General features: G+C 34.4%; 1 protein-coding gene across 1 annotated transcript in view; it reads right to left on the reverse strand.

Annotated features, from left to right (window-relative positions):
- LOC136038704 (uncharacterized) overlaps positions 1 to 14,511 on the reverse strand; it is a 211,762-nt gene that overhangs the window by 184,754 nt on the left and 12,497 nt on the right. The gene's annotated exons all lie outside the window — the stretch shown is intronic.

The raw sequence follows: 14,511 nt of genomic DNA on the forward strand, positions 1-14,511 counted from the left end.
AAACTGAAAAATTTGTTTGTGTTTCAACTGTTTTCAATTAGTAGTTATCAAACAGTTCGTTGTAATGAATTGTAAGTAAGGAGCGATGCGGCTCAATAGTAACCAGAACTCTAAAAAACAAAGTTGATGCGATTGATACTTCAAAATAATTGGCCTTTTATGCTGATTGCAAATATATAAGAAACATTAAGTTTAGTTTTGCGCATCAAAAGTTAACAAGCTTGAGAATGTTTGCCTTATTTTCGAAAAAAGAGAAAACACCCCCTAAAAGTCAAAAACTCTTAATAAAATCACATCGTCAGCTTCAGCGTATTAGAGAACCCTACTGTAGAGGTTTCAAGCTCCCATCTGACAAAATGTGGAATTTAGTATTATTTGCCAGGGGAGAGATCACGGATGCGGGTTTATTTTTTTTTCCCAGCGGTGATCCTAACCAAACCAATGATCCCAGAATATCAGGAGAGGGCTCATTCAAACAAAAATTAAAAGTTTTAGCACCCTTGTCAAGTGACCAAAAAATGGGAGGACAGCTAACCCACTCCTTCCCAAGCCACTTCCCCCAAAAATCGTCAGATCAAAATTTTAGATAACCACTTTGTTCAGCATAGTTCAAAGGTCTGGTAACTATACTTTTAGTGATGATATAACCATCCTTAGTCCCTGGAGAAAGGGCTGTAAGCGGTATCGGGCGTATTGGTTTGGACGTATCTGTGCGGGCGTTTTTTTTTTTCTTTTTCATGAGTTTGTGCCTTCGATATGATTAAGTGACGAACCTGTCTTTATTAAGGCTGATTGTTGTATTTCTTTAACCAATACCATTTTTCTAACTGTGCCTAGAAATCACGATTAACCGCCAAAATTTGAGCGATCTTGAGGTTGGACTTTTTCAGGATGTTTAGGGAGGGATTTTGCAGGGGAGAGGATTTTCTACAGGAAGAGTTTTCTAAGGAAAAGAAGGTTTGAGTGGGAACTTTCCAGGGAAAATTCCACACCAAGAAGAGGGGCTTTCCTCGCATTATTTGAAAAACTGTCACAAATAAAAAAAAAAAAAAACTGGAAGTAAGAAGCAACATTAAAACTTCAAACAAACAGGAATTATTCCGTATATGAGGGGGGATAGCCCCTTTAAAAAAAAACAAAATATCATGGCAGTATTGCTACCATGTGATGCATCATAGATTTTGCGGTATAAACAAAATTAAAAAAAAAACAAGTTTTTTCAACTGAAAGTAAGGCGCAACATTAAAACTTTAAACGAACGGAAATTTTTCCATTATATGAAAGAGGCTTCCCCCTCCTCTACATCTCTCTTTTTACGCTAAATTTTGTTATTACTTCAAAACAGAATTACGACAAAGAGTCAAAATTTACTGTAAAGAGCAAATTATTGAAGATTGGGCATCCTCTTTTATATCACAGAATAATTTCTGCTCGTTTTAAAATCTAATGTTGCTCCTTACTTTCAGTTGAAAAACTTTTTTTTATTAATTTAATTTTTACAAGCAAGACTTTCATCAAATACCAAAGGCACATGGTAAAAAACAAAAACAAAAAAACTTTGACATCCAAAGCTGTAATTTCCTACTATTTCTTGGAGCGAAAAAAGACAATACTATGGATTTTGAAGAAAAAAGGAAACCTCTTAATATACTAAAAGTCTAACAAGATAATACAAAAGTGCTTTGAACCCATCGATAGACCTTGCTTTGTTCGTGGGAAGTGGAATATAAACCTATGTTGGCCAAATAACGCCACATTACACTTTGCGAATTACCGCAGCCTCACTGATCGCTCCAATAAATTTTATATATGAAGCACCACTATAGATATAACGTGGCAGCAGAAATCGGTTTGGTATCAAATCTCGGTGGATGACAAATTCTTAGAAAGTTTGAAAGCTATGTAAATGAAGGTTTAAAAGCTATGTAAATGAATTTTTTGGGAATGGATTTATAACCCAAACTAGGTACCAGAAAGAACCTAACTTAAATAAAAACAATCTGATTTTTATGATGCTTTCAAATATATGGAATTTATTAGTTTAAATAAAGAAAAGCAATTTAAGTCGTATTTACATTTAGAGTAATCACATAAATTCATTTTGTCACCCGTCGGGATTGAGTAAACAAAAAGCTTCGGTAGGCTTTTGGTCAAATACCTAGGTGCAACATTACTGTGACATGTGTAACAAATCAAAGTAAAGAATTAGTAAAACAGTTCTAAAACCATAAGCCAAACCATATTTGCTCATATTTTGAACAATATTACTGCTGAAATTAGAGGGAAATCAAAATTGAATAAAACTGTACAGATCTAAACAGCAGCCTATGTTCTCACTTTCCAATTCAGACGACTCTGGAAATTTCAAAGAAATTTTATTCAAGGAAATGATCAGAACAATAGTCCTGCTGAAATTAGCAGGATATCAGAATATAATAAAAGTGTACAGATCCAAACAGGAGTCTATGTTATTACTTTTCAACTAAAATAAATCTGGACATTTCAAAGAAATTTTATTCAAGGAAATGACCAATAACACAAAGCTGGATAAGGGGTGTAGGAAATTCAACTATGCAACAAGCAATTTCAATATGAAAACTGCACAAAAAAGTTATTTTCATTTTTGTAAAATAATGATTCGTTTTGAAGAATCCTTTACAGCCAAATATAATAAAACTACTGATATATATCCAAAGAAATGTTTATTAAATCATTGCATCTTAGACAGCAAAATTTAGATCCATTTTTAGGTGAATAAATGAATTTATATAGTAGATAAATAAGTAAATTTAGGTGAATAAATAAATAAATAAATTTAGGTAATTCACATTTTGCCGCAACTCGCACAGCTGACTCAATATCTGTCTCAATAAAACACCTTGCAGAGTCTGATCTAAGAAGCAGGCTGAGGGCAACAACATGTATCTGAAGGCATGGTCATTAACACAACCAAGATAGGCTTTTTTATACCATACAGGGAAGACAAACATTGTAGTTGTCTTTTACTTTGCCTATCTTACATCTAATACATACCTACTATGCGTATTCTATCCCTCTATTTACATGATTATATCAAAGTTTTTAAGGGTATAATATTGAGGTTTAGACATTTGGGCATGGTGAATTCAAGTAAAGTGGCGTTATCTAAGACTGCTAAAAAAATAAGAACAGGAAACTTGAAATTCTGCAAAATATATATTGAGAATAGCTTAAATAAAAAAGAGCCATTTGTTTTTGCAGGAATCAGGAAAGTTTTGAAAGAATCGCGAAATTTGGGATGTTTTTGTCCCGTGATTTGAAATTAATTGAAGCGTACTTTGGATTTTTAGATTTTGTTCTTTACTTAAAACTCCTTTTTTTGTGTTGTAATGTGAACAGAACTTGTTCAAGACTCACAAGTCTAATTTTTAAACATAATATAAGTTTGTTTTGATTTCTGTAGTCATAGGAAGTCAAAAAATTTCCTTCACTGGACTTTGCTACGTTTTAGATGATAACCGCAACTCTTGCTAAAATATAACCTATTAAATATCATTCCATACTATACTCCAACGCATGAGAGATACCGAAAAAGTCCCACCCCACTAGATGATCAAATCAAAGACCAGCAATTTTATTTGTTCGTTTTTTGAATTGATCAATTAGGCTATAGAATAGCTGACAGTTTGAACCTTACATACTCGTGAACTTAGGCGAAAAAAAAAACAGAAAAGAAACAAAATTTGATTTCTCAATGAATTTCTCGATTAGTTTGCATCTCAAAGTGAATATCAATGGGAAAAGCATAGAAGGTTAGATAACCAAAAATGGTGATAAGAACTAACGAATTGTTTTGAAATCAGTGTTCATGCATATGAATAGGCAAAATATTAATTTCAAACATGTCAGAAGATAGACAAATCGGCTTTGTGGATGTGTGTTGAACATAATTGATACCCTGAAAAATACATTCCTTTTTGCTTCGATGTAAAAACTTTTAATAGACAAAAAGTGCGTGTAAATTGAACAAAAAACCTCTTTTGGGTATTGGAGCATGGTGAGGTTTCTTTCCAAATACGTTTTGTTTTAATGACCTTTTTTTAATGATGGTGGTACCATAATACCATGTAACTGTCTGTTTATATTTTTGCAGCCTGAAATTTAAGTTATTTATTGGAACAATATATCTCAGCCATTGTCAATTTATAAAGAGAAATATTTGTATTTTTCTTCAAACAAAACATTTTCCGTTTTACACACACATGCATAAGCTAAAAGTTAAAGATTAGTTATCCTTTAGACAGTTCCAGATACCTCAACGGGGAAAGGATGGAGGTTTGACATTAAAAGCGCACTTCTAGCCTTTGATTTTTGTCAAGTCTCAATAAATCAGTGCTAGCACAGGAGTAAACAAGGTAGGTAGGTAGGTAGGTATGGGTTTATTTCATCAAAAAAAAATTACTAAATTTTCACTTACAATCAACAATATACTGCTCAATTTAGGGACCGAAAATGTCCCTGTTCAGCAGCAAAACTGCAACAAATAAATGATAACTATTCATTCTAAATCAAAGAAATACGCAAAAAAAAAAAAAGAAAAAAAAAAAAAAAAAAAAAAAAAAAAAAAAGACGAATCACTATACAATCTCTAAACAGCCATCTCTCATCATAAAAAAAAAGAGAAAAAAAAGGGATAAAAATCTTAATTTATAATTTATTCAAAAAATAATTTTTTATTCTTACTTTAAATAACATAAGATTTTCAGAACACCTAACACTCTCTGGAATTGAGTTCCAAATAACAACACCTACATGTTTATGGCTGGACGGACTCGCAAAGAATCTTCCTATACCTCCCATGTTAAACATTTGGAGTTTGCCTGACGTTCCTGAATTAGTGATTTTGGCGGTTTTATGTCAATAGGCGGTTTTAAGTAAAAAAATCTGGTGAATATTTTGGCATAATCAAATCTTAAAGCCGACAATTATTTTTTTTATAATTCCAAAATAATTATAAAACCTGTTTCGGGTTTGCATTCTAGGTTGCTATGCTTGACATTGTTGTTGTGGGGTATAAAAAAATAGAGCAAAAAATTTTCTATTCATCAATAAGAAGCTTTTTTCTATAATATATACCTCCTGGCTGCAGTCCCTTCAAATACTTTACATATTTGTGTTCCAAAATCAAAATTTCCCCTCAAAAGGTTAGATTGAGCTGTAATCGGAGCATCTAAGAATGCAAAAATTACACCAAGGGGCTAACCACTCGGATTGTTCAGGAGCGATTCAGTCAAGCATTATTTAGTTCTAACCTGTTTAAACAGAGTCTAGAGAAGAAGTAAGGTGCAGACACCAAACTGCCGGTTAATGAATATATAAGAAAATTGTATTGTATAAATAATTAAGGATAAGCTGCGTCTAATCCTAGAGATAAATTGAACACAGCACAAGGGCCGAATAAGAAGAAATGGTTTTATTTTAAAAAGATTGATCTATCGTTTTGGTTTAATTAAAATAAATTCAGGACAAATTTATGTATTGTAGTATAAGTACAATTTTGCATAATCTTCGTACTGAAATAAGAATTAAAAATATATAAAACAAGCTAATTAATAACTAATGGATGAAACAAAATAACTAATGAACGAAACAAAATGTCCCCAGAATATTTAAATTTGTTATAGCAAAACCCGAGTCTTGCTGTAGAACTACCAAAGCAAACTACAAAAGCAGTCAATGACCAGTCTCAAGTCCAAGGCCTTTCCAAGAAACAATCCCACCCCTTGGTAAATAAACCCCAATAAAAATTACCCATACTAAAGCAGTCAAATGACCAGTCTCAAGTCCAAGGCCTTTCCAAGAAACAATTCAACCCTTTAGTAAGTAAACCCCGATAAAAATGGTCAAAACCTTAATAAAGTTCTTATATAGTTCTTGTTATTGACCACAGTAACATGGGAAAAAAAAGAAATATACGAGGGCTCCATTTGCCAAATGTGCAGGCCCATCGTGAAAAGTTGAAATTAAATTATCGGGCTGGAGGCAGACCGCGTTTACCAAAATATATGTTAGAAGACTTAACGGATGCTTCGGTTCACGACGATTCAAGTTCCGAAGGAATTGGAACAAATTCCCCTTTTGTGTTTAAAGTTATCACTTCTGGAAGAAATTTGGGGTCAGACCTTCTAAAAGGCTCACGCTGGGTTGTGGATCTGCCTTACCTTTTTGAGAATTATGAGAAGCTCGTGATTCGCCACATGTAAGTTTTTTCTTTGTCTTTCATTTTACGTCATTGATTTACTGCTATCAAAATTATTAGGATGGGGAATTATTCTGGGTTGCAATTAATACAACTTGTACCTTATTAATTCTTGATAATTGTCTTTTCTGCTATAGAGAAAGAATGTTCGATAACTTTTAAAGATATTTTCATCCCAAAACAGAAAGTTAAGAAAGTAACACCATCAGATTCAGCGTATCGCAGAACCTTATTGTACAAGTTTCAAGCTCCTATCTACAAGAATGTAGAATTTTGTATATTTTGCCAAAACACAAATCCCAGATGCGTGTTTATTTATTTAATTCTTTTTTCCAAGGGTGATTGTACCGACCCAGTGGTCTTAAAATTTTGCGAGAGGGCTCATTCAAATGGAAATGAAAAATTCTAGCGCCATCAAAATCCTGATATAGCCATTTTATTCAGCATAGTTGAAAAACCTTATAACTATGTCTTTCAGGACGACTTACTCCCCCAAAGTCCCCATGGGAGAAGCTGCAAGTTAAAAACTTTGACCAGTGTTTGCACATAGTAATGATTATTGGGAAGTGTATAGACGTTTTCAGCGGGATTTTTTGGTTGGAAGGAGGGGTTGAGAAGAGGAGGTTATGTTGGGGAAACTTTCCATGGAGGAATTTGTCATGGGGAGGAAAATTTTCCATGAATGGGAGGGGGCAGGATTTTCTAGCATGATTTAAAAAAAAAATGAAAAAATAAATATGAAAAAGTGTTTTCAACTGAAAGTAAGGACCAGCGGTAAAACTTAAAAAGAACAAAAAATATTACACATATAAGGGGTTCATTTCCTCCTAATCTCACTCTTTACGCTAAAGTATTTTTTAGTAATTTCAGTTATTTATTCTACGGCCTTTGTGATTCAGGGGTCATTCTTAAGGATTTAGGACAAAATTTAAGCTATAGTGTAATGAGCGAGGTATTGACAAGTGGGCGAGCCCCCCTTATATACGTAATAGATACCTGCGAATATAGAAGTTCGTTAGGTAAGCTAATTCGTAAGTTACGTATATTAGTATATTAAATCGTTCGATCAAAATTATGAGAAAGCCATTTAGCCAAAAAAATAAAAATTCAAATTTCGTTTTAATTATTCATCTGCACAGAGCCAAAATCAAAATATGCATTGATTCAAAAACGTTCAGAAATTAAATAAAAAAAAAAAAACAGTTTTTTTAACAGAAGTAAGGAGCGACATTAAAACTTAAAACGAACAGAAATTACTTCGTATATGAAAGGGGCTGCTTCCTCATCAACGCCCCGCTCTTTACGCTAAATTTTTTACTGTTTTAAAAAGTAGAGTTAAGAGAAAGAGTCAAACTTTAGCGTAAAGAGTGGGGCGTTGAGGAGGAAACAGCCTTTTTCATATACGGGATAATTTCTGTTCGTTCTAAGTTTTAATTTTGCTCCTTACTTTCATTTAAAATACTTGTTTTTTTTTATCTAATCATTAAAAAGTACGGATAAAGGTTCTGAAAGAATGTATGCAAAGGCTTTAAAGGATTTGAGAAATAAACTAGCTAATTTGATCTTCCTAACTCATAAAAGCATATTGTTATTTTTAATCGTACTAATAAGAACTTTGTGAATTACTCGAATAAAAATTTAAATGATAGTTGAGATGCAACTGAATTTGGGGCACGGATTTTTACTTTGAATTTGATTTTAGGGAGTCAAGGGAGACTTAATTTTTCTTGGAATTTGGTAAGTAATTTCCGTTGGAATTTGGTAAATCGACACGGGTCTGTTTAGAGGGCATTTCCTGTCATGCCCCAAAGGATTTTGTAAAGTTTTGAAATACTTGGCTTTCCTGATTGGTAGTTCCAGGACAGTTTTTGGCTTGGTTACATACATAAATAAAATTGGGTGGTTTAATCTGACAATGAAATACAACAAACTTTCGGTTAGATCGTATAATTTCCACTTCTCGCCCATTTCTAGCTATATTTTATATTTTATTTCATATTTTAATTACCCTACATCGCTCACTACTCTACATACTACCTATCCTTTTTGAAGCTATAGCACTTTCCTTTCTACCAAAACAATAAAATCGCTACTTTACTATTTTACTTCCTCACAACCAATTAGCATTTTATTTACAGGTGCCAAGACATCAATTTGGTTTCAAATATGATGTTTTCTAAAGAACATAGAGCTGGATTGCGCTCAAGACTCATCTTCAAATGCGAATCATGTCATGAGGAAGCCACAATTCACACAGAAAAACCCCTTGCTCCTAGAAGGCTTAAAAAAAAGACTCAACGAAAACCGTTGTCAAAAAACGGAAAAGGACTGATTTTGATAGTGTGAATACTATCAGAAAGAAACACAAAACAGAAACAGGAACAGTAAGTGTCAACAAAGAGGTAGTGGTTGGTGCAATAAATGGTGGAATGACTCACGCCCAGGTTCAAGAACATTTCTCTACCATTAGAATAAATACCCCGTCTCAAAAAGTCTTTACGAAATTTGAGAAAGAAATTTGCGTAGAATTGGAAAAAGTTCTCTATGACTATCTTATCGAAAATGGGAAAACCGAGCGAAGGATGGCACTGGAAGCAGGTGAGAAAATTCACCCAAATGGAGCTGTAGAGACATGTGTTATAGTTGATGGAAGCTGGTGTACACGAAGTTATGGGAATAGATATCGTGCACTCTCAGGCTGTGGAGTGGTGATAGGTTTCTATTCGAAGAAACTCTTAAATCTAGGAATTAGGAACAAATATTGCTGTACTTGCGTGAAATACAGGCATCAAGTAAATAGATCTGTTCCTGAACATACATGTTTTATGAACTGGCAGGGGCCCAGTACAGGTATGGAGTCAGATATATTAGTTGACGCATTCCGAATAGCAACATCCATACACAATCTAAGATATACCCGATTTGTTGCCGACGGCGATTCGATTACCCATTCTGAAATTATAGCAAGGGTACCATATGGCAGAAATGTAGAAAAAATTGAGTGTGCTAATCATGCGTGCAAATGCTTGAAAAACAGACTATATAAGAAGCAGCATGAAAATGCCGAATGCAGAAGATTTCTTAGTGCTGCAATAATAAAGAAATTGTGTGATTTTGCCAGAAATGCAATTGCATGTGCCACCACAGAGAAGAAAAGCGTGAAGGATCTCATCAGTGCGCTGAAGACAATTCCTCTCCTTTTTCCCGTGGCGACCATAGATTTTGTCCTACACGCTGCTCGTTTTCCGGGAAAGTTCTACAGGTCAATCCTGAAGACACCCCTAGCATACGACGTAAAAACTGTCTGCTAGAAAGCGCCTTTTCACTAATGCTTCCACAAAACTCCCTTCAAAAGAAATCAGGGAGCCAACCAGAGCAGACAAAAACTACGGCTCGAACGCAACTGCTCCGGATCTTGATTGCGATGCGGTCGAAATTGCAAAAACAGATTTTTTTTTACTCGTCTCCAATGTACTGCAACAGAAATCCTCAGTATCGAAATAGCCACTAGGCTTCAGAGAAATCCTATCGATAATAACTGGATAGAATACAGAAAAAACAGAATTACAGCTTCCGTAGCTGGTGCTGTTTGTAAAAGGCGTTTGAAGACTGTGGGTTCATTAGTTCGGCAGCTGCTGTATCCCAGAAACCACCAAACAAAGGCAATGGAGCATGGTCAGATGTATGAGCCTGTAGCTATTGCAGGTTTTGTAAAGAAAATGGGTTGCATTGTGAACTCTGCTGGGCTTTTCATTCAAAAGGGTTTCTAGGGGCCAGTCCAGGCGGGATAGCAATTTTTCCTTCGGGTGAGAAGGCTCTTTTGGAGGTGAAGTTCCCTTTGACAGCAAAAGGGCTTACATTGGAAGAGTGGATAGCGCTTAAAAATATATGTCTTGAAAAGAAAGTTAATAGTGAAATAAAGCTGAAAAGAACACATGACTACTATTACCAAGTTCAAATGCAATTGGAATGTTGTGACATTGATTTTGTATACTTTTTAATATTTTTAGGGGAAGAGGAATTATATTATGAAAAGATTGGTCGTGAACGTGGATTCTGGTCTAACAAAATATTGCCAAATCTACAAAAATTTTATTTTGAGGCACTGTTACCAGAAATTGTCGACGGAAGGTTGCCAAGAAGTATGGAGATACGAGAACCGTTTATATAAATCCAACTGTGCTAGGTATGGGTAGTTATCATGTGTCATTACAGTCTTATCCGAATACAAATTCAGATATACAAATACTCAAGCAACAATCGAACTTTAGAATATTTTTTAATGAACCCGTATGGATAAGCTAAATAAAAAAAACAAGTTTTTTTTTAACTGAAAGTAAGGAGCGACATTAAAACTTAAACGATCAGAAATCACTTCGTATATGAAAGGGGCTGCTCCCTCCTCAACGCCCCGCTCTTTACGCTAAAGTTTTACTCTTTCTCTCAATTCTACTTTTTAAAACAGTAAAAAACTGTTTTAAGTAAAAAACTTTCACATACGAATTAATTTATATTCGTTTTAAGTTTTAATGTTGCTCCTTGCTTTCAATTAAAAACATGTCTTTTTTTATTTAATATCTGAACGTTTTTGAACTAATGCATGTTTTGATTTTGGCTCTCCACAGATGAATAATTAAAACAAAAATTTCATATTTATATGGCTTTCTCATAATTTTGACAGAATCACTTTGAGAAAAAAGGAGCAGGGGAGGAGGCTTAGTTGCCCCTCCAATGTTTTGGTTACTTAAAAAGGCAACTAGAACTAGAACTTTTAATATTTTACGAACGTTTTTGCTAGTAAAAGATCTACGTTACTTACGAGTTAGCTTACGTAACGAACTTCTGTATTCTGTTAGTGTTAAATTTTAATGCTGCTCCTTACTTTCAGTTGAAAAAACTGTTTCATATTTATTTTTGTATTGTTCTATTTTGAAATAAGGCTAGAAAATCCTGCGCTCCCTTCATGGAAATTTTCTTCCCCATGACAAATTCCTCCAGGGAAAGTTCCCCAACATAACCCCCTATTCTCAATCCCCCCCAACCAAAAATCATCCTGAAAACGTCTGTACATTTCCCAATAACCATTACTATATAAACACTGATCAAAGTTTGTAACTTGTAGCCCCTTCCACGGGGATTCTGGTGGAATAAGTCGTCCCCAAAGACACAGTTATAAGGTTTTTCGACTATGCTGAATAAAATGGCTATCTCACAATTTTAATCGGGTGACTGTGGGAAAATAATTAGCGTGGGAGGAGGCCTAGGTGCCCTCCAATTTTTTAGATCACTTAAAAAGGGTACTATATACTTCATTTTTTATATATAATTCACTTGTATATAACTTCATTTCCGTTGGAATGAGCCCGCTCGTAACAATCTATGACAACTGGTTCGATATAATCACCCCTGGAAAAAAAAAATCCATATTTTTGCTGATAGAAGCTTAACACTTCCACGGTAGGGTTCCCTGATAGGCTGATTCGGATGGGTGTAATTTTGGTTTTATTACTTTTATCGGGTGTTTCCCTCTATTTTCTAAAATAAGGCAATTTTTCTTAGACTCGTAATTTTAGATAGGTATATCATATATTTAAAGTCAGCATTAAAATGCGATTTTGTTCATGTAGCTATTGGTATCAAAAATCCCTTTTTTAGAGTTTTGGTTACTATTGAGCCGGGTCGCTCCTTAGTACAGTTCGTTACCACGAACTTTTTGATAAAATGAAATAAATTTGTCACTTCGCTGCGAGCAATTATTTAAATTATATTTTTCTAAATAGGTCTGCATGAAGTAAAAACCCGAAAATATGTACTTTTTATTTGTAATTTCCATAATTTTATACCACGTCTCCTGGCAAATAATGATGACCAGACCACAGGCACACACGCAGGCGAGGGATTCACCCACCTTAAATTTGTATAATGCTTAATTTTGTCAGCGAAATGTTTAATTTTCCTGTATTTTCCTGGTATTTCTTTCGTAAGAGCTGAACCCCCCTCCTTCAAAAAAAAATCTCAAATAATAATTTCTCTAATTTTCTCCTCGAATAATAGTTCTTTTCCAAATATATATTCCTATTTACTTGTCGAATTACGAAGAATGAATATACATTAGTCGTAATTTTCAGTGAGAAACCCCTTGATTTTAATGACGGCAGTGAAATATGATAACCTTGAGTATTTGGTGTGATATGCCGCGATTGAAAAAGAACTAACAGGCAGTATAATTTTTGGAGGAGCGTCCGGCCTTAATCATAAACCCAGATCGCGTTGTATGCCTGATTTCACTAGTCAGCTGATCAGAGCTCCTAGTAGAATAATCGTGATAATTTGAATTATATCGATAAAAACTTCTAAAATATTGAGGAGACAATCCATTTAAAACCTGGTATACAAAAATTAAAATCTGTTGAGATTTAATAAAATCAATATTCAAAATATCTAAATCTCTAAAACTATCTCTAGTACTGCCACACGCAAGATACTCACCCAAACTTCTAATTGCCTTATTCTGCATAATCTGGACCCTTTTTACATGACTAGAAAAATTGCTTGCATACAATGAACAACCATACACTAAATAAGGATGGACAATTGAATAATAAATTGCTTTCAGGACATGTAGAGGAAAAAAATTATGAAATCTTCTTAAAATACCGACTCCGCGAGCCAATTTTGAAGATAAAACTTTGCAATGATGAATCCAACTAAAATTTATATCAAAATAAAATCCTAGATATCTACATTGAAAACCTGACTAATGGAAACACCTTGTAAAAAAATACTATGACAGTTATTTACAACTTTACCAATACGACAAAATATCATATAATTAGTCTTCTCAGTATTCACTGCAAGAAAACTATGCTTTGTGAACTGAGATAAATTCTCCAAAGCTACATTAGTTATCTCTATAAGATCTTCGACAGATTCCCCAATCACTGTAAGCGCTGTGTCATCTGTGGATGATGTAACTACGACACCAGGAAGGTAAAAACGCATTGTATCCACGTATATAAGAAACAATAAAGGTCCTAATACCGAACCTTGGGGCACTCCACAATTCACATTGAAGGGTTTCCCTACCACATCATCTATCATAACTTTGATGGACCTACCATGCAAGTAAGCCCTAAACCAATCCAAACACTTCTCACGGACTCCCAAACAAGCTAGCCTACTTAATAAAAGATTAAAATCAACGGTATCAAATGCTTTTTTAAAATCTATGAACACAGTAAGAGGGATAAGATTCCTTTCTAGGGCATTATTAATGCACTCCATTAGATGGTATGCCGCATGAACAGTTGAATGTTTAGTTCTGAAACCGAACTGTGACTCACTTAATATTCCGAGCTTGTCTAAATTTTCATACAGCGGTCGATATACTATTTTCTCGTATATCTTTGAGAATAGTGGTAACAAGCATATAGGTCGATAGTTCGTCATATCTTGCTTATTTCCTGATTTGAACAGTGGTAGGACCTTTGCTTGCTTAAGCGCTTCAGGGAATTGGCCGACTTCAAGTGACAGGTTAACGAGGTAGAGAAGACATGGTAGCAGATACACTGAAACTACTTTGAATGCTTTCAGATTCAAACCGTCAATACCAGCAGCATTTGACTTTAAATTCTTCACAATTTTTGTTAATTCTTCAATTGACGCTTTTTCAAATTGAAATTTATGATGCTCACCTCGATTATCTTCAAAGAGCGTGTCACTTTTCGCTTGGTCTCCATGAGAAGTGTCTTCCCTGATTCTACTTCCAATACCAGAGAAGAATTTACCAAACTCGTCAGCAATCTGCTGCTTATCAGTAACTGTAACACCCTCGACAGTGATAGCATTTATGAGGCCATAATGTTTACCTGTGCCTTTGATCACGCCGTTAATGGTCTGCCAAGTGCCCCGCATATCACCTTTTTGTTCATTAAATTTTTCGATGTAATATTTTTTTTTTTTGAACGTCTTAACTTATTCACTAAATTTCGTTGTCGAATATATTCATTTTTACTTTCTTCAGATGAGTCATTTAAACTTTTAAAGAAGCAAACGTTACGAGCATTTATAGCTTCAACAACTTCATCATCAATCCTGGTTTTCGGGGGATATCTCGTTCTTTTTTTCTAGTAAGTTTCAAGGGACAAGCAGACTCAAATATTGGAGTAATTATCCAAGAAAGTTGTCGAGGGCACGCGAGGGATCCGGTTCTTCATACACTTTCTCCCACGATATTACACTTATTTGTTCACGGAACTCGTGTAAATTTGCCG

Source organism: Artemia franciscana, chromosome 18 (genome assembly GCF_032884065.1).
Source record: "Artemia franciscana chromosome 18, ASM3288406v1, whole genome shotgun sequence".
In the NCBI taxonomy this organism is placed as follows: Eukaryota; Metazoa; Arthropoda; class Branchiopoda; order Anostraca; family Artemiidae; genus Artemia; species Artemia franciscana.